The sequence below is a fragment of the Euleptes europaea genome, chromosome 17 (genome assembly GCF_029931775.1).
Source record: "Euleptes europaea isolate rEulEur1 chromosome 17, rEulEur1.hap1, whole genome shotgun sequence".
Classification (NCBI taxonomy): Eukaryota; Metazoa; Chordata; class Lepidosauria; order Squamata; family Sphaerodactylidae; genus Euleptes; species Euleptes europaea.
The window spans coordinates 49505112-49528201 of NC_079328.1; the positions used below are offsets into that span (position 1 = coordinate 49505112).

General features: G+C 47.7%; 1 protein-coding gene and 1 non-coding gene across 2 annotated transcripts in view; one reads left to right on the forward strand and one right to left on the reverse strand.

Annotated features, from left to right (window-relative positions):
- ZFPM1 (zinc finger protein, FOG family member 1) overlaps nucleotides 1–23090 on the forward strand; it is a 103831-nt gene that overhangs the window by 16859 nt on the left and 63882 nt on the right. The window lies entirely within an intron of this gene.
- On the reverse strand, nucleotides 4151–4222 carry TRNAV-GAC (transfer RNA valine (anticodon GAC)). Its single transcript has one exon. It is a non-coding gene; the product is annotated as a tRNA-Val (tRNA).

The window sequence follows — 23090 nt, forward strand, 5'->3', positions numbered from 1 at the left end:
AAATTTGCATTGTGGATTAACCTGCAGATTTTGTAATGGGAACCGATTGCAGCTCTAATCTCTGGGAGTTAATTTTAGGATTATGCCGAGTTCCAGATAGTTCAGAGTGCCCCGCAGAGTTCAGGTTGCAGCCGAACTGAGCCGAACGGCAGCCTGTTCCAGCGGATGGCGGCAGCTCCTCCAACGGAGGTTCTGATCACTCAGGCCCGAAACCCCATTCAAGGAACATTATCAGCAGAGGTGTTAAGAAGTTCCATCTGAGCAGCATCTGATCTTGCTACCTATATGTATGTGTGACTTCTGACATTAATTCCGTCTAATCTTAAATCCTGTCTGTATGGATGATGTTAACTCTTTCCAGCCTGGGAGGTCCTTGAAGAATATAAAAACAGGGAATGGGAGCCAAGCATGGGAGACAATCTCAGTGATGGAACCTGGGGCGGGGGGGCTGTCCCAAAGGCTGAAGCTGGTCTGTGTGTGGGTAGGGGGGAATGAAGGTGGCAGAAAACTGTTCCAAAATGGGTATAACATGAATTATTCTGAATTGTACTGGGTGGTTAATAGCATGCAAAGTTTAGAACTCTGCAGACCAATATTCACAAAAAGTTTGTTCTTAGTTGTTAATTTGCATCTTGGATTATTGGAATTTGCCAGGAGTCGTTAATTTCTTCTTGGGGGTAGTTGGTATATTGATAGTAGGATAATTCTTTTGAGGATGGTGGGTTAAAAAAAGTATTCAGTGAAAATCATCAGGAAATGACGGTGTCCCGTCCCCCCTGTCCCCCGAGTTCATTGCTGTAGCAGGAAATACCTGAGTACAGGCTTGTTTGAGATTGCTGCCCCCATGCAAAGAAGACTCTTCTTCCTAATTGCAGATATAAGGAGGCTGTTTGGGGTTATCGGGGTGAGGGGGAAGCCTTTTGTACACACTCAGATACGTTCATATGACTTCAGGTGTTGCATGCCTGAACTCAGGCACTGAGGAATGGGTTCTGCAAAGAGACCTCATTGAGTGCTGGCCCTGGTCTCTCTCAGACCTTTTTTTCCTCTAGAGGTAGACTTCCTTACAGGGGGCTGAAGAATAATGTGCAGGGGGTGTGGGGAGTACAATCTTCTCTCTGTGCATGTGTCTGGAATGGCCCCGAAGAAAACATGCGCTTGGTGTCTCATAGGGAATGCCACAGCGGGCAACTAGTAGGTATCTCTCTGTGTCTTTATTTTTTTTCAGGATTTCTCCTTTGCAGTCTCTAAGATACACCTTCAAAGGTGCATGTGATCAGTTAGGCACCGATGCCGCCTTCTTCTCTGCAGCCTTGGACGACAGTCAGGCTTGCCAAGGTAAATTGGCCTCTCTTTTTCTTCCTGTATTTACCTTTGGAGCCTGATCTCGTCAACTCTTGGAAGCTAAGCAGAGTCAGGCCTGGTTAGTTCTTGGAAGGGAGACCACCAAGGAAGTCCAGGGTTGCTATGAAGAGGCAGGCAATGGCTAGCCACCTTCATGTTCTTTACCTTGAAAACCCTATGAGGTTGCCATAGTTGGCTGCAACTTAACAGCACTTTGTGTGTGTTAAGTGCCGGCAAGTCGCTTCCGACTCATGGCGACCCTATGAATCAAAGTCCTCCAAAATGTCCTATCTTTGACAGCCTTGCTCAGGTCTTGCACATTGAGGGCTGTGGCTTCCTTTATTGAGTCAATTCATCTCTTGTTGGGTGTTTACACACATACATGTACCCTAGGAGGTTTGGCCTGCACTTTTCTTGACTTGGGGGGGGGGGCTCTTATTAGGGCCTCCAGCTTGGTGTCCTTCACCGGGTGAGTGTGCACGTAGTTTTTTTGGGGGGACCCCCCTTTTGCCCTTGTCTTAATCTCACCAGGTGAGTGAGTGTGTGCATACTTTTTTTGGGAATCCTAATCTGCCCCTGCTTCGCAGATCTTTTTCTTTTGGGGGAACTAGAGAGTTCAGCCTGCATAGAACAACTCCCTCAACTTGGGACGTCTGGTCTTGCATCCGGTTTGTGAAAGGGAGGTTCTGTCTTCTCCTTGCTTTAGCTGAAGAAAGACTCTACATTGTTCTGCAGAGCTGTGTGTGTGTAAAGGATGAAGCACTGACAGGAATGTAGCTGTTGACCTTGGGCTGGAATAGGGTTAAGGAGTGAGCAGCTCTGAGTCATTCCAGATAAGGGCCTTCCACTGCCTTTTTCTCCTCAAAAATATTTGTTATCTCTGCTCCTCTCCCATCAACATACTTTGGTGACATCTCACTCTTTGCCAGCAGAGAAAGGAAATGTCTTCTTTCTCATTTACTAATCTCTTACTTTCATAATTTCAGAATTCACCAGTCCTTGTCGTTGGCTGGGGTTCCCTCTTCTGTGTCTGAAAGCTAGGCGTCTTTCACACATGCGTGTGCGAGCTTCGCTTGATTGGCAGCTGAACGTGTGAACATACTCGCTGCCTGTGAGTGGGCACAGATGTTCTGTCTGTAGCGGTCAAACTCAGCAGTCGTTGCTTGATGTAGAAGTCCTCACGTGATGACGAGCGTGCTCGTACTGATGACCTCACACTTTCAGTTCAGTGTGTGAACTATTTCAAGAGGTTGGGGCTAAGCTTCTACTGTTTAGCAACCAGCACTTGAGAGGATAATAGGCAAATGCTAGATGTGGGAGTCACACCTTTCAGGAGGGTGGATGCCCTGGGCACCTGGAAGGATAGTACGTCAGCCGGCCCACGCTTTTGGCAACCCCTATGCATTTCGCATGCAGCTCCATCAGGGGGAATCTAATAACATGGGAAAACAACACGGGAAAATAAATAGTTGCCATGGTTTCAGGGTCCCCAGTCATAAAACCTGACACGTGACTTGATGTTCCTGGCTGAGAAAGGATGGAGACCTCTGCCTTGGAGAATAGCCACTGAGATCTGCTGGGCACTAAGGGCAAGGCAGCTGATGTTTGGCTCAGCCAATCTGGCGGCCTCTTACTCCCTTCCTAACCCAAGAGGCGGGTGCGTGGAGTCGCCACCGGGGCCGCAGAGGGTCCTGAGCATGGTCAGCCTTTCTGGTTCAGCCAGCGTGGTATTGAGGTCAAGAGTGGTGGTTTGGAGCGGTGGACTCTGATCTGGAGAACAGGGTTTGGTTCCCCACTCCTCCACATGAGTGGCGGATGCTAATTTGGTGAACCGGGTTGGTTCTCCCACTCCTACACATGAAGCCAGCTGGGTGACCTTGGGCTAGTTACAGCTCTCTCAGCCCCACCTACCTCACAGGGTGTCTGTTGTGGGGAGGGAAAGAGAAGGTGATTGTAAGCCGGTTGGATTCTTCCTGGTAGAGAAAGTTGGCATATAAATGCCACCTCCTCTTCTTGGTGGTGGGTGTTCTGCTATTCTTTGCGTTCTTCTGCCTCCCTCCCTCCTCCGGTCCAGTTCTAACGCTCCGGCTCTCTGCAAAGTGCCAGATGGGAACACTTCCTGTCAGCCCAAGTTTAGAGGTCCGTGCGTGTTTAAATCAGCATCAATATTCCTGACTGCAGTACTCTTTGCAGCAGACAAAGTAAATACGCTCCTTCCAACAGAGAGGGTAGGGAACGTGCCACATGTACTTCTAATATTAGCTTTCCTTGTGATCGTTAACTTAATCCATTGATTGGCATCAGCCGCTTTGCCACTCCCTCTACAGGAACTGCTTGTCGAAGGCAAAAGAGCTCCCCGGCAGTGGTATCAACCATTCCTTTCCTGTTTAGAAAAAGGCTGCAGGTGGCAATTTTAAGCTTGCATTTGGGAACCCTGCGGGGGGCTACAGAGACAGCAGGAGTCATCTGAGGACATTGAGTGGTTGTGGGGTTCTTGTAGCGCTTTGGAGCTCCTTGCCCTGTCCCAGAAGATTCGTTAACAGCCATAATTAAAACAGGTGAAATATTCTGAGCCATCCCAAGGCCTGATCTGGCTGAAAGGGAGCCTGGGAAATGGTGTGATATTTTAGTGCTGGGTGGGGTACGATGCAGTACTTAAACACATGGGAACACATGAAGCTGCCTTCTACTGAATCAGACCCCTCTTGGTCCATCAAAGTCAGTATTGTCTACTCAGACCGGCAGCAGCTCCCCAGGGTCTCAGGCAGAGGTCTTTCACGTGACCTACATTCCTAGTCCCTTTAACTGGAGATGCCGGGGATTGAACCTGGGACCTTCTGCATGTCAAGCAGATGCTCTACCACTGAGCCACAGCCCCTCCCCACTGAAGGTATGGCCCCATCTAACAGGTAACTAATTGGGGGAGGGGAGCAGGTCTGCCCCATAGGTTGTAGGTCTAGGGAACAGGGGGGATGGGGGGGAGCAATGGGGGCAATTAAGGTGCCTCAAGAATGGCTCTGTGGATCATGAAGCTGCCTTTTACTGAATCAGACCCCTTGGTCCATCGAGGTCAACTCCGACTGGTAGCCACTGTCCAGGATCTTAGGTAGAGGTGTTTCACATCACCTACTACCTGGTAGCCAGGTCTCAGGCCCTGTCTTGAGATGTTGGAACTCCCTCCCACTTGAGGGAACTTGGCACCCTCCCTGCAGGCCTTCCAGGCCTTCCTTTTCTGAAAGGCCTTCAGATCAGATTGACTTTGGGGATATTGATTATTCCCTTGTGCTTTTTAGATGCTTTCCTGCTGTCCTGTATTGATTTTTATAGTGTGATTGAATGTGTCGACTTGTGAACTGCCTTATGGACCTTTGAGTGGAAAGGTGGCCTAAAAATAGGCTAAGGTCTGTGCAGTGGAATCATCCTCTTGCTGAAATGCAAACACCCGTGCGTGGGGGTCCGCCCGAGAAACTGGAAGAGCCAACGTGAAGCATGGTTTGGAGAGAGCAGACAGGGAGGAGCTTTTCTCCCTCTCTCATAATACGAAAACACAGGGTCATCTGCTGAAGCTGGAGGGTGAGAGATTCAAAACAGATAAAAGGAAGTATTTCTTCACACAACGCATAATTAAATTGTGGAACTCCCCGCCCCAGGATGTGGTGAAGGCTGCCAACTTGGAAGGCTTGAAGAGGGGAGTGGACATGTTCATGAAGGAGAGGGGTATTCTTGGCTACTAGTTAAAATGGCTACTAGTCATGATGCATACCTATTCTCTCCAGGATCAGAGGAGCATGCCTATTATATTAGGTGCTGTGGAACGCAGGCAGGATGGTGCTGCTGCAGTTGTCTTGTTTGTGGGCTTCCTCGAGGCATCTGGTTGGCCACTGTGTGAACAGACTGCTGGACTTGATGGGCCTTGGTCTGATACAGCATGGTTTTTCTTATGTTCTTAATCTGCTCATTGACTGAGCATAGGAATCCTTGCAAGGCCTTTCTAGGAAGTCAGACTCAGAATTACATGTGTGTTTGTATGTGTGTATGAAGTGCTGTCAAATCACAGCTGACTTATGGGTTTTCAAGGCAAGAGATGTTCGGAGGTAGTTTGGCATTACCTGCCTGTTGTGTAAAATGCTTGTCCATGCAGGTTGGGGAAAACAACAGAGTGCTGTGTGGTTTGTTGAACACACACACACACACACACATGAACACATGAAGCTGCCTTCTACTTAATCAGACCTTTGGTCCATCAAAGTCAGTATTGTCTACTCAGACCAGCAGCAGTTCTCCAGGGTCTCAGGCAGAGGTCTTTCCCATCACCTACTTGCCTAGGAGCCTCGTGGCGCAGAGTGGCAAGCTGCAGTACTGCAGTCCAAGCTCTGCTCACAACCTGAGTTCGATCCCAACGGAAGTTAGTTTCAGGTAGCCGGCTCAAGGTTGACTCAGCCTTCCATCCTTCTGAGGTCTGTAAAATGAGCACCCGGCTTGCTAGGGGTAAAGGGAAGATGACTGGGGGAAGGCACTGGCAAACCACTCTGTAAACAAAGCCTGCCTTTAAACGTCAGGATGTGACATCACTCCATGGGTCAGGAATGACCCGGTGCTTGCACAGGGGACCTTTACCTTTTTTTTACTTGCCTAGTCCCTTTAACTGGAGATGCTGGGGATTGAACCTGGGACCTTCTGCATGCCAAGCAAGTGCTCTACCACTGAGCTTGGGCCCCTATGGTGATTCTGTTTACATGCCAGCCATGCCTGTGCTGGTACTGCAGCTAAGATTCAAGTCCAGCAGCGGTTTGGAGGTATGAGCTTTCAAGAGTCAAAACTCCTTGAAAGCTGATGCCCTGAAAATCTGGTTGGTCTCTAGGGTGCTCCTGGGCTTGAATCTAGCTCTTCCACACCAGACCTACATGGCTGCTCTCTGAAACTCTTGTTAGTGTCCCTTCTTGCCATTCCTTCAGATCCTGTGCAGTACAAGCCATTATGGATGCAATGACAAAGAAAGCGAATGTGATCTTGGGGTGCATCAACAGAGGCATAACATCCAAACTGCAAGATGTCATAGTTGTGCTGTACACTGCATGGGTCAGGCCGCACCTGGAGTATTGTGTGCAGTTCTGGAGGCCTCACTTCAAAAAGGATGTGGACAGAATGGAGAGGGTGCAGAGGAGAGCGACGAGGATGACCAGGGGCCTGGAGACCAAGCCCTGCGAGGAAAGGCTGAGAGAGTTGGGAATGTTTAGTCTGGAGAAGAGGTTGAGGGGGGACACGATCACTCTCTTGTTGAGGGGGGACACGATCACTCTCTTTAAGTATTTGAAGGGCTGTCACTTAGAGGAGGGCAGGGAGCTGTTCCTGTAGGCAGTAGGATAGGACTCACAATAATGGGTTTAAATTGCGGATGGAAAGGTACTGGCTGGATATTAGGGGGAAATTTTTTACAGTAAGAGTTGTCCAATAGTGGAATGGGCTACCAAGGGAGGTGTTGAGCTTCCCCTTACTGGCAGTCTTTAAGCAGAGGCTGGACAAGCACTTGTCAGGGATGCTCTAGGCTGATCCTGGATTGAGCAAGGGGTTGGACTAGATGGCCTGTATGGCCCCTTTCAACTCCATGATGCTATGATCTTGACCCATTGCAGGCCTCAGCAGACTCTGCAAAGAGGGCTCTGGGTTACTCACCCTTCTGAGAAGAGTGAAAAGAGGGAACTAACCCCCCATCTCTTCTTTCTGTCCTTTTGGATCTGGATTGATTCATCTGGCATTCTGGCTCATCCTACACCCCTCCGGTATACCAACCCCCCTCCTCTTCCTCCTCTTCTCCTGTGGTTTTTTTTTTTTAAGCGTGGAGTTCAGTTGCTCGCTCACTCCTCTGTCTCCCAGCTGAGGCCTCTCGTTGCAGGTTTCAGCGGATATGATAATGCGGAAAGTTGAACTGGCCCCATTACTGCGCCACTGATGGTTGAATTGATAAGGGCTTGATAATGGTGGAGATAGCCAGAGCTCGGTAGCCAATCGCTCAGCCGCTTCTCCCATTAACATTCCCCACCACGGACCGGCTCGGAGCTGCCTATCTGCTCTCCATTTCCACTCCTCCACTAGATAAGAATGGAAATACTGACTTCATAGCTCACTGATTAAAGTGTCTGGATTTCTTGATAATACACAGATAAATTATGTTTTTCAAAAAGAAGGTAGGGACGGGAGTGCGAGGGCAGAGGGAGGGGGAAGCAGGGGGGGAAACAGCCTTGAGTCCATTTTTCCCTCCCTCCTGCCTCCTGGGCTCTGCCCTGTGTCTCGGCTATGGCGTTCAAAGAATAGGACGTAGCCAGACAATTAAAAGACTTGCATGCTTGTGTGTGTGTGTTGTTTCCAGCACTATTGGAGTTGCAGAGAGGCTGTGAAGTCTCCCTCTTGAGCTGACCCCGGCCGGTCTCTTTTGCTGAGAGAGGAGTAAACCTCGACAGTCCAGGTTTGTCTGCATGGCTGGGAGACGAGGGCGTTGTAGGTCAGGGGCAGCTCGGATCTGCCGTGGTGTCAAATCACAGCCTGTGTGTCTCGTGCACATTCAGTTGGCTCTCCTGGCCTCTAGGCGGGAGGAAGCCATTAAAACTCAACACGTTCAAAGGAAGAAAATGACTTTTTTCTGGTCCGGTGCCTTAACTCCTTTGGCAAATGTCCCGCCACAGACAGGGTTTTGCTTCGGTAGCTTCTAATAAAGGTACCTCACAGGGTAACACTCCCCCCACCTCCCAGCATTTCTGTTCGGATGAAAAGGGCTGGTGTAGCATAGTGGCCGAGCTGCTTGAGATGAGAGGTCCTGAGTTCGAATTTCTCTCTTGCACCAATATCAGTGGGTGGTCTTTGTGCCAGGTCCAGCTGCATTCTCTCAGCCTTGCCCTTCCCACCTTATAGGGTTGCCAACCCTGGATCTAGATAAAATAGATACTAGTCTTGATGCATACCTATTCTCTCCAAGATCAGAGGAGCATGCCTACTACACTAGGTGATCTGGAACACAGGCAGGACGGTGCTGCTGCAGTCGTCTTGCTTGTGGGCTTCCTAGAGGCACCTGGTTGGCCATTGTGTGAACAGACTGCTGGACTTGATGGACCTTGGTCTGATCCAGCATGGTCTTTCTTATGTTCTTATGATCTGGAGATTCTGGAGATTTGGGCGCTGGAGCCTGTGGAGGGCAAGGTTTGTGGGGAGAGGAGGGACCTCTGAGGGGTATAATCCCATGGAGTCCGCCCTCCAAAGCAGCCATTTTCTCCAGGGGAACTGACCTTTGTAGTCTGGAGATCTATTGTAATTCTGGGAGATTGCCAGGCCCCGCCTGGAGATTGGTAACCCTACCTACCTTGTAATGTGTGCAGAAAATACCTATCTTGCAGAAGCTGCTGAAGGGTTACAACCAGGAAACATTTGTGCATTAAAAAAAACTAAATTGCTGTGAAAATACTAAGGTTTCTTGTAAATGGTATGAGCTTTGTGATGCATCTGTTCGGACATGGCGGGGAAACAAGATTCTTCAATAGATGGATCATTGGCTTGTTCCAGCAGGCCCACTCTTGCCTCCTTCATAAGATCAGTGTGTTGCTTGTGATCCACGCTCCCCTGTGCCCATGTGAAGTCTTGTTACTAAGATTCTCTTCTCATAAGCCCGGATGCACATGAACTCTTTTACTCTCCCAGGCTTTGGGAGTTCTTGTCAAGAACCGAGAGGGAACAGACCGCAACATTCATTGCAGGTAGGCCTTCTTTACAATGCATTGCGGTTGGCCCCTGTGGGATCATTAATTCCCTTTAAAGTGCCTAAAGTCTACTCTGCCCTGTACAAACATAAAGAAGTCATGACAATAACCTGAAAGATGGAGACAGACGCTTGGGAGCCACTGAGTTCTTTTGACTTCCTGCCATGTGCCAGTGTCCTTATAATACATTATTTTTAAGCTTCTTTGAGAGCTGTGGGGTAAAGGTGTGAGTATTTGTGCGTCGTTTTATATCCCATATTGTGTGGAGTGGCCTTGAGTGGTGGGGTGTGCCTAGAAATTGTCGCCAGCAAGGACATGTGTCGCGTGCATTGCATTCGGAAGTCCTGACTGCAGAGTCACAGAGTGAGCATCGTCTCTAACTGGGTGAAATTTAGGATCTTTCCATAAGAGCTTATGAAGTTCTCTTCTTCTGTGGTAGAGGTCCCCAGAACTAAGAAGGGGGGACACGGGCAACTTGTGCCTTTCAGGTTGGCTTGGAGGCTAACCTTGGCTTCATCTTCACAAGGTAATAACTGGGGTGTGGGGTGTGTGGAAAGGGCCGTCAAGCCAAAAGATATTCAAAGGGGGGGTTACCATTTCCTGCCTCTGCATAGCAACCCTGGACTTCCTTTATGGTCTCCCATTCAAATACTAACCAAGACTGACCCTACTTAGCTTCCGAGATCTGATGAGACTGGGCTAGCCTGGGCCATCCAGGCCAGGGCAAGGTAATAACTGGGTTTCTTGAAACTGGGAAGGAGTTTATCCCTGCATCTCATTGATCCAGGGGTAATTTGGCGTCCCCAGTTATGTGTGGTCCAGGGCTTAGTGTGGGGTGGATTCTTATTCTCCCCATTTTCAGTGCCTATTTGTTAGAAACGTTTTGATTTTGGTTTGAGTTAATCAGGATAAACATTTGAAACTTGTTCTGTACGCCGAGTCCCTAGCCCGCCATCATTGTAAAGTTGAGAGACTTCTTTAGCATGTGCAGAGAAACTCTTTCGTTGTGTTGTGACTAGCTACAGATTTATTGCAATCCTTTGTTTTAATACTTGTTATATTTATGTACATTAAATCATTTGCTGAACTTTTTATCAAAGGCTTTTAACACAGCTGTTGGTGTTGGCATTTTAAAAGCCCTTTGGAGGGTTAGAAATAATTTTACCGCTCTATTAAACATCCTGGTCTTGTGAACAAAAAGATGGGTGCCAAAAACAGCTTCTTGCATTTTCTACCAAAATGAGCAGGAATTATTTCTGAAGGAATATTTTATTTAAAAAGGTAAAGGTCCCCTGTGCAAGCACCGGATCATTCCTGACCCATGGGGTGACATTACATCCCGACATTTACTAGGCAGACTTTGTTTGCGGGGTGGTTTGCCAGTGCCTTCCCCAGTCATCTTCCCTTTACACCCCAGCAAGCTGGGCACTCATTTTACCGACCTCAGAAGGATGGAAGGCTGAGTCAACCTTGAGCTGGCTACCTGAAACTGACTTCCGCTGGGATCGAACTCAGGTCGTGAGCAGAGCTTGGACTGCAGTACTGCAGCTTACCACTCTGCGCCACGGAGCTCCTCAATTTTATTTTATTTTATTTACTTATAAGTTTATCCTATTTCCAGCCACAAATTGGCTCTCTGACTAACAGCACTTGAAATCCAATAGAAATTCCAATTAAAACGAGTTTAATTACCTGATCGACTCCTTAATGTTCGTTTGGCATGTTGAGGTGTGTGTGGGTGTGCTTGTTGGATGCGGAAGATAACTTTTTTTTATTCTTCTCTGTTTAGTGTTCGTAAAGAGAGTGTTCCTCTTCATTCACAACTAGATAAATTCGCTAGCCAGAAATCTCTCTGCTAGGAGTAACCATGTTTCTATGGCAGGTGTGTTGGTGTTTTGTGGGTAAATGGTCATTTAAAAAGTGAGTGGACTCCTAAATCCATGAATAAGTACCTTTTATGGATCCTGAAGGAGGGGTTTGTTCGTTTGTTTTTGCTTGGGAAAAAACACTCTAGTTCCTAAATGTTCTAGGTTGACTGACCTTTGAAAGTATCTCTTGCAAATCTCAAATTTTCTTCCCTCTAAATTTTACAACTAAAGACTAAGCTGTATAAAGTTCATTTTCAGTGTGCTGCCCCATTTCAGTTGGGCTGTTCTCCTCTTTTTTTTTCTTTTTCAAGAACTGCGATAAAAAGCACAGATAAGTCCAGGGCTGTTTTGTGTAGGAGTTGATATCTACGTTATCTATCTCCCTTTTTCACTCTTCGAGCCGCTCTGTTGTTTTTCACTCTTTATCTCATTCCACCAAAATGCCAAGAACAGAAAACACACAAACCCCACTGCCTTGATAATTCATGGAACTGGTGATAAAATGTTACCATTAAATTAAAATTGCAAGTTGGTTTTTTTTTCCTTTTTGCAAATGAAGTCCAAACACAACCTGGGAAACAAAAAAAATAACCATAATAATGCTTGCCCAGGAGAGAAAAACAGCTGACTTCTTATCCTGTTGTCATGTAATAAGATCTGGAACGGGAAGATTTACTCACATGATGGGGGGGAGGGTTCTTCTGTTCCAGCCCCACCCTGCAAAATAACAAGGAATTATTATTTTGAGCAAGTAGAGATATTGCCCAATAGTTTGGTAAGAATGGACTGATCCTCTATGACTTTTTCCTCTGCAATCCCAGCTGACGTTAATGGAATTTGAAAAGGGGGCATGCAGGGTGTTTCATAAGGTTCTCCCCCCCCCAGTGTATGCCCGTTTTCAAAAAACCAAGCACCTTTCTTCATTTTTACTTTCTATAGTTGTGGCATATATCTGCATTGAACATACAACAGGAAGCCAGTCTGCCTACTGCCTGTCATTATTTTCAGAGATGTCTGTGTCCAGGAATTTGGAAAGCAAAGAACCCTTTCCCTTTCACATTAAAAGAAAGAAAAGAATTAAGGGTGTGCTGTGTAGGAAAGACTCCCTGACCTTCAAGGCCATGTTTTGTCACTTTACTACCTTGCATGCCCAGTTACTTGAGTGTGCTGCTTAGTATAGTATTTGGGCTGGCAAATCCAAGTTGGGAAATTCCTGGAGATTTGGGGATGGATCCTGGGGAGGATGGGGTCTGGGGAAGGGTTTATTATCAGAGTGTGACGGAGTAAGACTTGCCTGTCTTCAGAGGAGCACCCCTTCATTCCTGTGTGAGTCTGTGTTCTGAGTGTGCTTCCTCAGGCAAGCCTCAGCATTTTTAGGTGTGCACCTAAGATGCGTTGAGCAGATAATTTTAAAATGTTATCTATGAATGAAATGTGCTCCCTTCCAACTCTTGTGATTCTATGAAATAAACCTGTGTGTATTCACCTCCCTGATATAACAGCAAACCGGGGTGTATGAGTGTGTATTAAATAGCAAGATTGGGTTTGCATTTTTATAATGTGATGAAATGGCCCTTAGATGTTATTTATTTATTTTTTATTTAAAACATTTTGTGTTGCCTTCCCACCCGATCAGGATCCCCAAGGCAGCACACATAAAAACATCAAAACATTTTAAAAATTAAAAACAACAATTTAAAGTTATAAACTAATTCAATAAAAACACATAACAAACAATACTTGAGGAGGGCTAAAAACTGTTTATTGGGGGTATGCCAAATAAAACAAAAGAAGTCTTCACTGGCAGGTGGAAGACACCGATAGAGGGAGACAGACGAATCTCCCTGGGGAGGGAGTTCCAAATGTTTTGGTGCCCCAACCGAGAAATATTCAGTGAAATAATTATAACTCCCCCTTCCTCTGACAGTTATGTACTAGATTTTTCTGCATAGCTTAGGGCAGGAGATGAGTGGATGAGGCAGACCTGCTGTGTGTCTTCCCGGGGTGTCCTGATTCACTGTAAAGAGCAAAGGGCGATGTATCCTCTCTAGAAAGAATAGCAGCGGAATATGGACGCAGGATTTCCCGGAAATGAAAGCCATGCAGCAAGTCCTCTTGGCATATATGTCTACAGTACAGAAATAAGGAATGTCCTCCGGATAGGGTTGACAGGTTCCTCTTCTCAACCTGCGGGAGATTTTGGGGGCGGGGTTTGGGGAGGGGAGGGACTTCAATGTCATAGAGTTCAATTGCCAAAGCGGCCATTTTTCTCCAGGTGATCTGATCTCTATCGGCTGGAGATCAGTTGAATTAGCAGGAGATATCCTGTTACTACCTGGCAATTGGCAACTAGGGCTGTTGAAAAAAAATTCAGTAAAATTCGGATTCGGCAAAATTCGGCTCGTTTTTATTCGGGAAATGCCGAAGTCCGAACTCCCCCACTTCGGGTCCATGGAATTCGGCATGAGATCCCGAGTTCGGGGGAAAATTCGGCCGAATAAAGCCATTAAAAACACAATCGTGCCTTTCCGCGGCTCCTGGGGGGGTAGAGGTCCGAAACTTTCAGCGTAGCTTCAGAGGACCCTTCTTGCAAGAACCCCCAAGTTTTGTAAAGATTGGGTCAAGGGGGGGCTGAGATATGGGCCCTGAAAGGGAAGTTTGCAAACCATTCAAACCAACATGTTTGCAACCATGCAAACCATGCAAAGCAACACGTTTGCAACTATGCAAAGCAACACGTGACGCCTGGGAGTGTGCAAACCATGGAAAGGGACAGAGGCACGCTAAAGGAGCAGGAGGGGGTGGAATTTCCCCTTTTGCATCGGACTCGGGACCAGGCAAATGCATTCTTTAAGTCACAATTTGAAAACCAGTTTTGAGCAAGCATCAAAATAGACCTAACCAATCTTATGAATGAGGGAAAACCTGAGGATACACAACTGAAGCCCCCCCCCCCAAACCAGGGAGAGAGAGACTGGAGGGGGCACACATACCCCAGGCAGAACGGGCGAAAGCCCCCTTTGGCTTCCCCTCCCAGAAACTGCTCCCTCCCCATACACACACAGAATTTGATTTCCCCCCCCCACACACATACAGGGGGAAAAGTATAGAGAAATGCCCCAAAACGGGTCTTACTGTGGATGTCTTCTGTTCCACCTTCTTCGTACCTGCCCTGCCCTTGCTCCCCGCAGCTCAGCTGTTTGTCGGGTCTGGGAGCTTTGGGCGTGGGCGGCAAGCTGTGCTAATTGCAAACCCCCGTTGTCAGAGATGCACATTAAGGAGGGGGGACCACTTTCGGGGCCCATATCTCAGCCCCTCCTGACCCAATCTTTACAAAACTTGGGGATTCTTGCAAGAAGGGTCCTCTGAAGCTATGCTGAAATTTTGGGGGCTCTACCCCAAAAAATGCGCCCCCTGAAGCCACGGAATGGCTCGAATGTGCACACTCACCCCTCCCCCAAGGGGGATCTCTCTCACACACAAACAGATACTCTCTCTCTTTCTCTCCCTGGGCCGCGCAGCAGCTGGGCTCATGCACTCAATCGTGACTGATTGGCCAGAAGAAGACCCAGCTTGGCCACCGATTGGCCACGGGAGAATGCTGCTTACTAACTGACAGTTATGTTGCTGTGCCAAAACCCGAATTTGCCAAATTTATTCACCGAACACCCCGAACTCGCTGAATTCGGCTCCCCGTTTCCCCGCCTTTTTTGAGTTCGGATCCATCCGAACTAAAAACCGCCAAATCGGGGAATTCGGCTGTTTTTCGGTTCAGGATGAACCGAATCGACAGCCCTATTGGCAACCCTACCTCCAGAGTGGATTGTCTCCCTCCCCCCCCCCCCCGTCCCCGTCCCGGTGTGATGAACGCCCTCTTCGCTCTGGGAGGTAGAGGCCATGCCATAGGGTTGCCAAACTCCAGGTGGTGAAGGAGAGGAAATCTGGCTGGAGTTATTACAACTGATCTCCAGCCGATAGAGATAAGTTCCCCTGGAGGAAATGGCCGCTTTGGCAATTGGACTCTCTGGCATTGAAATCCCTCCCCTCCCCAAACCGTCCTCCTCAGACTCCGCCCCAAAAACCTCCCACCAGTGGCAAGGAGAGACCTGGCAACCCTATCATGCCAGCCAGCGTGACTTCCCTTCTGGAAGTGATCCAGGCTCGTGAGTATGATACTGATGTTGGAATTCAGGGCTGGCAACCTGAAATAAAAGATTTTTTTTTATTTTGACTTGTAATAAAGATTTCCAAAGTGGTGCGCAGAAAGCTAAAGCAACCACGTTGCAATGCGTCAGGAAAGATCATAAAGCTGTTTCAAGCAAGCAGTATAAAATAAAGCCCCACCAAGCAATAAATATGGAGCAGAAATTCAGCTTTAGAAGACATTTAAAAAAAATGAAAGGCACTTTCATTGGCATTCAGGCAAGTGAATAGCAGTGGTGGAGTCATATGTGTACCCCCCCACCCCCATTCCTGACTTGTGGGGTTCTCAACAGAAAAAATGCTGTGCCGTGTGGCCCAAGGAAGCATGTGCTACATGCAGGCTGTGGTCTCTGGTCTCATTTTCTGGCACAACAAGATGGGCGCTGGTGATGCGCTACAAGATTCAGCTTGCTCCCAGCTGTGGGTGGCCGAGGAGGTGACAGGTATTTCCTTCTGGGTCCACACAACTACAGGCCTTCCTTGAGTAATTTCATCTCTACATGGTATATGGAGCAGTTGTACTAGAGAAGGCCTCTGCAATGAGAGATTGCTGAATTACTGATGAGCTGCATTTTAAAAGAATGCGATGTCTGTTTGGGATGTGGGATAACCGCTACCCTCTTCTTCCCCATTATATAGATATTATTTAATTATTTTTATGGTTAATTTGGTGTAATCAGCATAAGAACTGGACTGTGAGAAGAGATCCATTCTGAATGGAAGTGGGTTCTGGTGGTACTCTGCAAAAAGCTCTTGGGATTTCCTGAAATGCAATGCAAATGTTGTTACTAGTACTGCCTCGTACCTGCGAGCACTTTGAAAAGCAATCTTGTCCCATAGCTCCTCTTTTTAAAAAAAATTAATTTCACTTTACAGTGGGGGTAGGGAAGAACGCATCTCTCTTTTCCAGGCCTTCCGTTTGCCTCCCGATTCCAAACTTCTCCTTCTTGTACCCCTATCAGATGACAAGCCCAGCATTGCATTAAAAGTCGCCTCCATCTTTTTACGAAGCAATCTCTTTCTATCCATCTGATGTGTCTGAGGACTGGGGGATAGCTCTATTAGAATCTTTTCCTCTCTTAAAATCTATCAGTGCGTTATCGGCCCCCATCTGAAACGTAAAGTCACTTCATTGCTATTGCCCTTGTATTTTCTTTCTCATTATTCGTCGCCTCTCTTCTTTCCTTCTCTCCCCCCCCCCACCGCTTCCCTTCTTCGCTTGATATGATGTGAGCTTTCTCTCTCTCTCTCTCTCTCTCTTGCACTATTAGTATTAGTAATCGCGTCCCCTGAAGTGAAACAATCTTTTGTAATCTATCAGTGGTTTATCAGGCCTATCTGAGAGCTGAGAATGGCCGGCCCCTGAGATGGCGCCATACTCGAGAACTGATAAAGTTACAGAGTTCAGTCCGTGATGAATGTTAAGTAACTGCACCCGCCTCAGATAGGATATGGACTTGGCAGAGAGAGCAGCTCTGTCTGAAACCAATCTCCCTGATAGCAGAAGCAGGACTGTTTTTTCTCAGGCTGTGGCTCTCCTCCTCCTCCTCCTCCTCTCTGTGCCCCTTCTCCTTTCCTTTCCCTGGAGATTTGGGGGAACAGGATAGGGAAGGGGGGTTTGCTGAAGCCAGCCCGAAAGTTCAGCTCCTCTTTTGACCTCTGGACCGGCCATCTTGTGTCCAGGGTGCCTCCAGAATGTTTTGCAAAAGTTTCCTGGGTTTCTCACGGTCATCTTTCCTCTCAGATACGTTGAGCCAAGAATAATGGTTGTAATTAGTGTCAGCGACAAAGAGATATTTCTGTCCCACTTTGGGGGACTAACAGTGCAGTCCTTTGTAGAGTTACTCCTGTCTAAAGGTATTGATTTCGATGGGCTTAGAGTGGAGTAACGCTGCATAGGTGCCTTTTTTAACAGGCGCAGATAGGGTTTGCAGATGTGATTCAGTGTAAGTTAGGAACCGAGGAGGCATTCTTCTAACAACGTCTGTACAAACCCCCAAGCTCAAAATGCATGTTAACTTTCAGTTATTAGGCAGGACTGTGAGTACAGATTGTGGCATTTTACTTTTAAAAATTACTTGGGTAAATAATAACTTCTTTAAAGGGCATGTGTCCCTTTTGAACATTACAAGGTATACTTGGGGATTTGGGGATGCCCAAATTTTATATGTGAGGTCATCTTTACATTAGAATTCCCCACTCCATCAGTGAAGCAGGCATCGGAGGAGAGGGAGAATTCACCTTTTCTATCCTTCTTTTGAGTTTGACTTGCGGGCTAAAGGGGGTCATAGGGCGTAATTGTTCTGTGGCAAACATTTGAGCAATAAGTCGGCTTTGCAGTTTCTTCTTGGCCGGGGGGGGGGGGGGTTCTCTTCAGTTGGGCATGCACATGAATGGGGCCAGAGTTAAAAACTGCAGCATTTCCCTCATTGTTCACTTTGGCAGACAGCAGAACTGCTTTTCTGGCTGCACCTCCAATCTACGACTGTGCTTCGTTCAAGCTGTGGGTGTATCCACAATGCGTACTTATACTGGCTTTATTCCATTTAAAAAGTCAACCCCCCACCCCCAAATCCTCAGTGTTGTGAGGATGCTGAGGAGCTACTCAGAACTTGCAGAGCTTGAGTTTCCAAAGGGATGACTGCTAAACCAGTTTAAGTGTGGTGTAGATGAAGATCGCCCGCAGGCCGTTGGCACTTTGTGCCAATGTGACGGTTGGCTTGGCCGAGGTCCGGCTCCAGAAAGCTGCTCGGCTGAATCTTTGCATTGCCTTTAAATTAAGCATGGTGTGTGTGTGCGAAGCCTTATCAGCCTTCAGCATCTTCCTTCCCTCCGCGATGCCTCCCACCCTCCCCATACTTAGCCTTTTTAATCACTAGGGGTACACGGGACGGGATAATGCATAGATGGCGCCCGGGTTGCCATGGAGACCCACGTGAAAGGTCAGGCCGAGTTTATCTTGGCGCGATAGAAAAGGACTCCTTAATGAGCAAGAGGGTGCTTCTTTGGCTTTGGGGCTGGGCGTTGCCCGAACATTATCAACTGCTCACACCAGACTGATATTGAAATTATCTTGGACAAGTTTAAAGTTAGGGCAGGGACGGGAAGAGAGAGAGAGAGACAGAATGAGCCAGAAACCAGCCTGCGCTGGAGCATGCCAGCTTTGTGGTGGGCTGATCTGATGCCAGGGTCTTAATATTGGCTCTTCTGTCATCCATATTAGGTCTGAGCCAGTTTCCGAGGGCAGACCTTTTTGGTGCAAGCAAGGGAGTTTGTGGGACATGAAATGTCCTCCGCAGGTTTCAGGCACTTCATGGGGATGAAGCCCATTTTGGTTTCTGTTATCTGGGGAGCTTGTCCTGGTCAAGTGGCGATTGCCAGAAGCTGTTCAGGCTCTGTTTTGAGAGGAAGAGCATGGGATGATTTATTTGGTGTGTTGTTCAGTACGGACCAAGAGTTAAATCTCAGCATCAGAGCCCTGCACGCTTAAACCAAAGATCCATCAAGTCTAGCATCCTGCTTCGCTCGGCAACCAACCTGGTGATTCTGCAAAAACCACACAAAGTAGGGCGTGAAAGCTACTGCCCCCTCCCCAGCACCTGGCATTTATAGATACACTGCCTCTGAATGTGGAGGTTCTGTTGAGCAATTCTGTTGGCTAAACAATTCCACAGATTTCCCCAATGCCTTTTTAAATGCCACCCTTTAAAAGGTCAGCAATCCTCACTACATCCTGCAGCAGGGAGTTCCATAATTTGAGTCTGCAAAGGGTGAAGAACTACTTGGTTTGTCCTAAATCTGTTGCCAATAAATAACATTGGGTGACCCTGATTTTCTAGTGTAATGCTATACCAAGGGGAGGGGAAAGTTCTCGTTGCATCTTGCACAAAAGCTTCTGAGTCTCCAGAGAGAAGAGAAACCTCACTCTGGGCAGGAGATTTCTGAACTGCAATGATTTTGGCATCTTTGTGGGCCTTCTATCTCCGCTTTGTGTCTGGCTGAGGGCTCTTCTTTCTCTCTTATCTTGTGCCCAACTTCCTCTTTGGCGGTATCTGTCGCTATCTCCTCACTTACCCATCTCCCCTAGCAGATAGGGGCTTGTCTGTGCACTGCTGCTTGGGCTTATTGTCCCCTCCATGGTGAGAGACCCCGTCCCTCAAATGGGACACATTCGATAGCTTCGGGTTCAGGAGAATATTCGGCTCTGCTTTGGTTTCGGTGGCTTAAGCCCGCAGACGGAGTGGAGAAGCGGTTTCCTCTCTCTGAGGGCTCGATGAGTTCTTGAGAAGGTAGACTTTCCTGTCGAAAGTGAAGTAAGGCATTCCTGTAATTGTAGTTCTAGCAGCAGAGCCGTGTTATTTCGCTGCAGTAAAAATAAACAGATTTGTGGCTCTTTAAAAATGAACGTGGTTTTATTCCAGCATAAGCCTCTGTGGACTAGATCAGGGGTCTGCAAACTACGGCTCCCGGGCCGCATGCGGCTCTTTGGCCCGTTGAGTGCGGCTCTCCGAACTTGGTTCGGAGCTCCTGCTCTTGCGCCTGCTCTCGCCGGCAGCCGGGCTGCGGAGCCGGTGCACCTGAGAGAGAAAGAGAGCGGGCGAGCGGGCGTGCTGTCTCTCCCCCCCCCCACCGTGGAGAATGGCCGGTCCCCCTTTCCCTTGCCCTCAATGGTTGGGAGGCTAAAGCCTCCCCTCCCCTCTACCCGTGCGATTGCTGGGCGGGCGGCTCGGCGGTTCCTGCCCCCCGCCTATCAGCTGTTGGGCGGGGCGGGCTTCCTTTGGTAGACCTGGCCTCCGGCTGAGTCCCATTGGGAGGCCATGTCTACCCACTGGCTTTCTTGGCAGTAGACCTGGACTCCGAGGAGGGGAAAAAGTCCCCCTTCAGAGGCCAGGTCTACCAATTGGCTTCTATGGGCCTCCGGAGGCCAGGTCTACTGCCAAGAAAGCCAATGGGTAGACCTGGCCTCCCAATGGGACTCAGCCAGAGGCCAGGTCTACCAATAGGCTTTTATGGCGGTAGACCAGGCCTCCAGACGAGGAATCCAGACGGGGAGGGGGAAATGGCAGAGACTTACAATTTAATGTTTATCAATAAATAAGATCAATATTAAGTATGATATCAAGTTTTATTCAGTGTACCCATAGTTTAATTAAGACTTAAAACTTTAATTAAAGTTTATTAAGTTAATAAACAGTGTACCTACCTATATAGTTTAAGTTTAAGAAATTTGGCTCTCAAAAGAAATCTCCATCGTTGTACTGTTGATATTTGGCTCTTTTGACTAATGAGTTTGCCGACCCCTAGACTAGATGTATCTGAAGAAGTGGGCCCTTAGTTCACAAATCCTAATTCCGGAATAAAATCTTGCTAGTGTTTAAGGTGTTGCAAGATGCTCATTTGTAGTAATTGCAGCAATTTTCTTTTCCTTGTTAAAAGAACCGGATCTTTGTTAAGCCGATTTCGTCTGGCTGGCTTTCAGAGCCTCCAGCAGCTGGCTTGCAGGTACATCTGGCAGCACATTCGCCCTTTCCTTTTATAGAAGATGCAGCAGCTGAGTGCCAAGGGAAGCATTCAGCAGAAGCCATGGGGAAGAAGCTCATTTTGGGGCTGTATTAGCCGAGGTGAGGAAACCTCACAGGTGAATTTTGCTCCTCCTTGTCCTCATGCTCTGACTTTCTGCATGCAGGGAGTAGGTTTCTTTTTAATCATGGAGGAGCGATTCACGTGTGGGATTTTAATGTAGCCTGCTACCTAATATACTGGTTTTGAATATGTTGTATAGGAGAGCATTCAGACATGCCTTCTGCCATCTATAGGCTAAAGCAGTATTGTTCAGAATAGGTTCAGTTGCCTGTTTTTTGCTTCTTCTGAACATCAGTTCTTATTCCCACATTAATTTCTCCTTCATGCCTGTCCTGTGACGCAACCAAATACAGACAATTTAACCTTGCTCCGATCTCCCGCCTTGCTTCAGCTTCTTGTGTGAGCCAAAAACCACCCGTCTTCCCCCTACTCAGCCTGAACTATTGAGCTGGCTTGCAAGTATATATATAAAAGCTGTGTCATCTCTTTTGTGAGGACCAACCAGAATATCACAGAATAGCATGCAAACTTTTGAGTTCCCTAGGACTCTTCATCAGGATGGATATTTAATATTTATTAAAGGGAGAGAAAATGAGTTGTTTGAGACTATATTGGCAAAGCCTGCACCCCAGAATGGGTTTGTTTAGAAAATGCTGGATGCAAGACAGGTTTTCAAGGTGCACCTAGTTCAGGGGTGGGGAACCTTTTTTCTGCCAAGGGCCATTTAGATATTTATAATATCATTCGTGGGCCATACAAAATTATCAACTTAAAATTAGCCTGCTATACTCTTGGGCAGTTCTAGCAGCTCCATAGCTAATGACTCTTCTTCAAGGCAGAAAAAAGGTTCCTTTTCTCGGCAAAACAAACACATCCGCCTTGAATAGAGGCTATTCCTGTCTGCGGGAGGGGGCGGATCACCAGTCTTAGATCCTTCTGAGCTAGAGATCTGCCAGGACCCATGAAGGGCCAGACCAAACGCTTTCGCGGGCCTTATACGACCCCCGGGCCTGACGTTCCCCACCCCTGACCTAGTTGCTTGGGAAAAGGAGAGAGGAGAAAAAGTTAAAATGAAAAATGGTGACTAGACAAATGTCTCACCAGGTTTTGAGAAAACCTAAGTCAGGGGTCCCTAGCCTGGTGACCGTGGGCTCCATGGTACCCACAGACACCTTTCTTGGCACCTGCCAAGAGTTTTTAGAAAGTGGGTGAGGCCAGGTGGGGCTCCTTCCCAACAGGAACTCTCATTGGCCAATGGAGGTCAGATTGGCTGTGCAGACTAAAATAGCGTTGTTTTATTCTCTCATTGCTCTTTCCCAGTGTATTATTAAAAATTACTCCTCTTGTATCCTGCACTTGGGTTTCCTGTGTGTGTGTGTGTGTTGCTTTGCCTTGCACACTGGCCATTTCGTGGTTGCGCCCACCACCCTGGGTCAGAATTCCAAGGTGCCCGCAGGCTCACAAAGGTTGAGGATCCCTGACCTAAGTCTTTTAAGCAGCTCTGCATCCCCCCCCCTTACCTATATCTTTTTAAAAAGAAAGGTTTTTTTGACCTGTGGGGTTGTCCAACACCATGCCTGTGAAGAAATTAGGAAGAAATTTCTAACAGAGCTGTTCCTCAGTGGAACAGGCTTCCTTGGGAAGTGGTGAGCTCAATCAGCTTAGGCAGTTCATGAGAGGGAGGGCATCTTGGCTGTCTTCTGGGCATGGAGTAGGGGTCACTGGGGGTGCGGGGGGGAGGTAGTTGTGAATTTCCTGCATTGTGCAGGGGGTTGGACTAGATGACCCTGGTGGTCCCTTCCAACTCTATGATTCTTCTATAATTCTATGCAGGGCTATAATATTCCCATTTTACAGATGAGGGACTTGAGGCTGTGTGTGCATTCTCTTATTTGTATCCTATCCTTCCTGGGCACTCAGGCCAGCATTCAAGCGGCTTCTACCACTGGTGTTCACAACAACCCTTTGGAGTAGGCTATAAGTGTGGGATTTGCCCAGGGCCACTTCATGTCCGAGCAGAGATTTGAGGCCTGGCTCCCCCACTCCAGTGCCATCTGCTGCATGGGATAAAGAAGAACTACCCCCAAACTTGCCCAGCAGTGGCTGAATAAGGAATTGAATCCAGACCTGTCCAAAGTCTGCTCTCAACCCCCCTGGACAAATACTGGGCCTTTTGTCTGCCTCGTGCGCCTTCTGGGTTGGAAAGGGTCTCACCCTTCCTGGGTCTGAGTGTGAAATGAAAAAGTATGCTGAAACCTCTTGTCTGCTTAAAAGGCTTTATTGTCTGGTGGGAATGACCTCGGCCGACTGCCGGGGAGCAAAGCCTTCTCCCCGGAGACATTGTTTG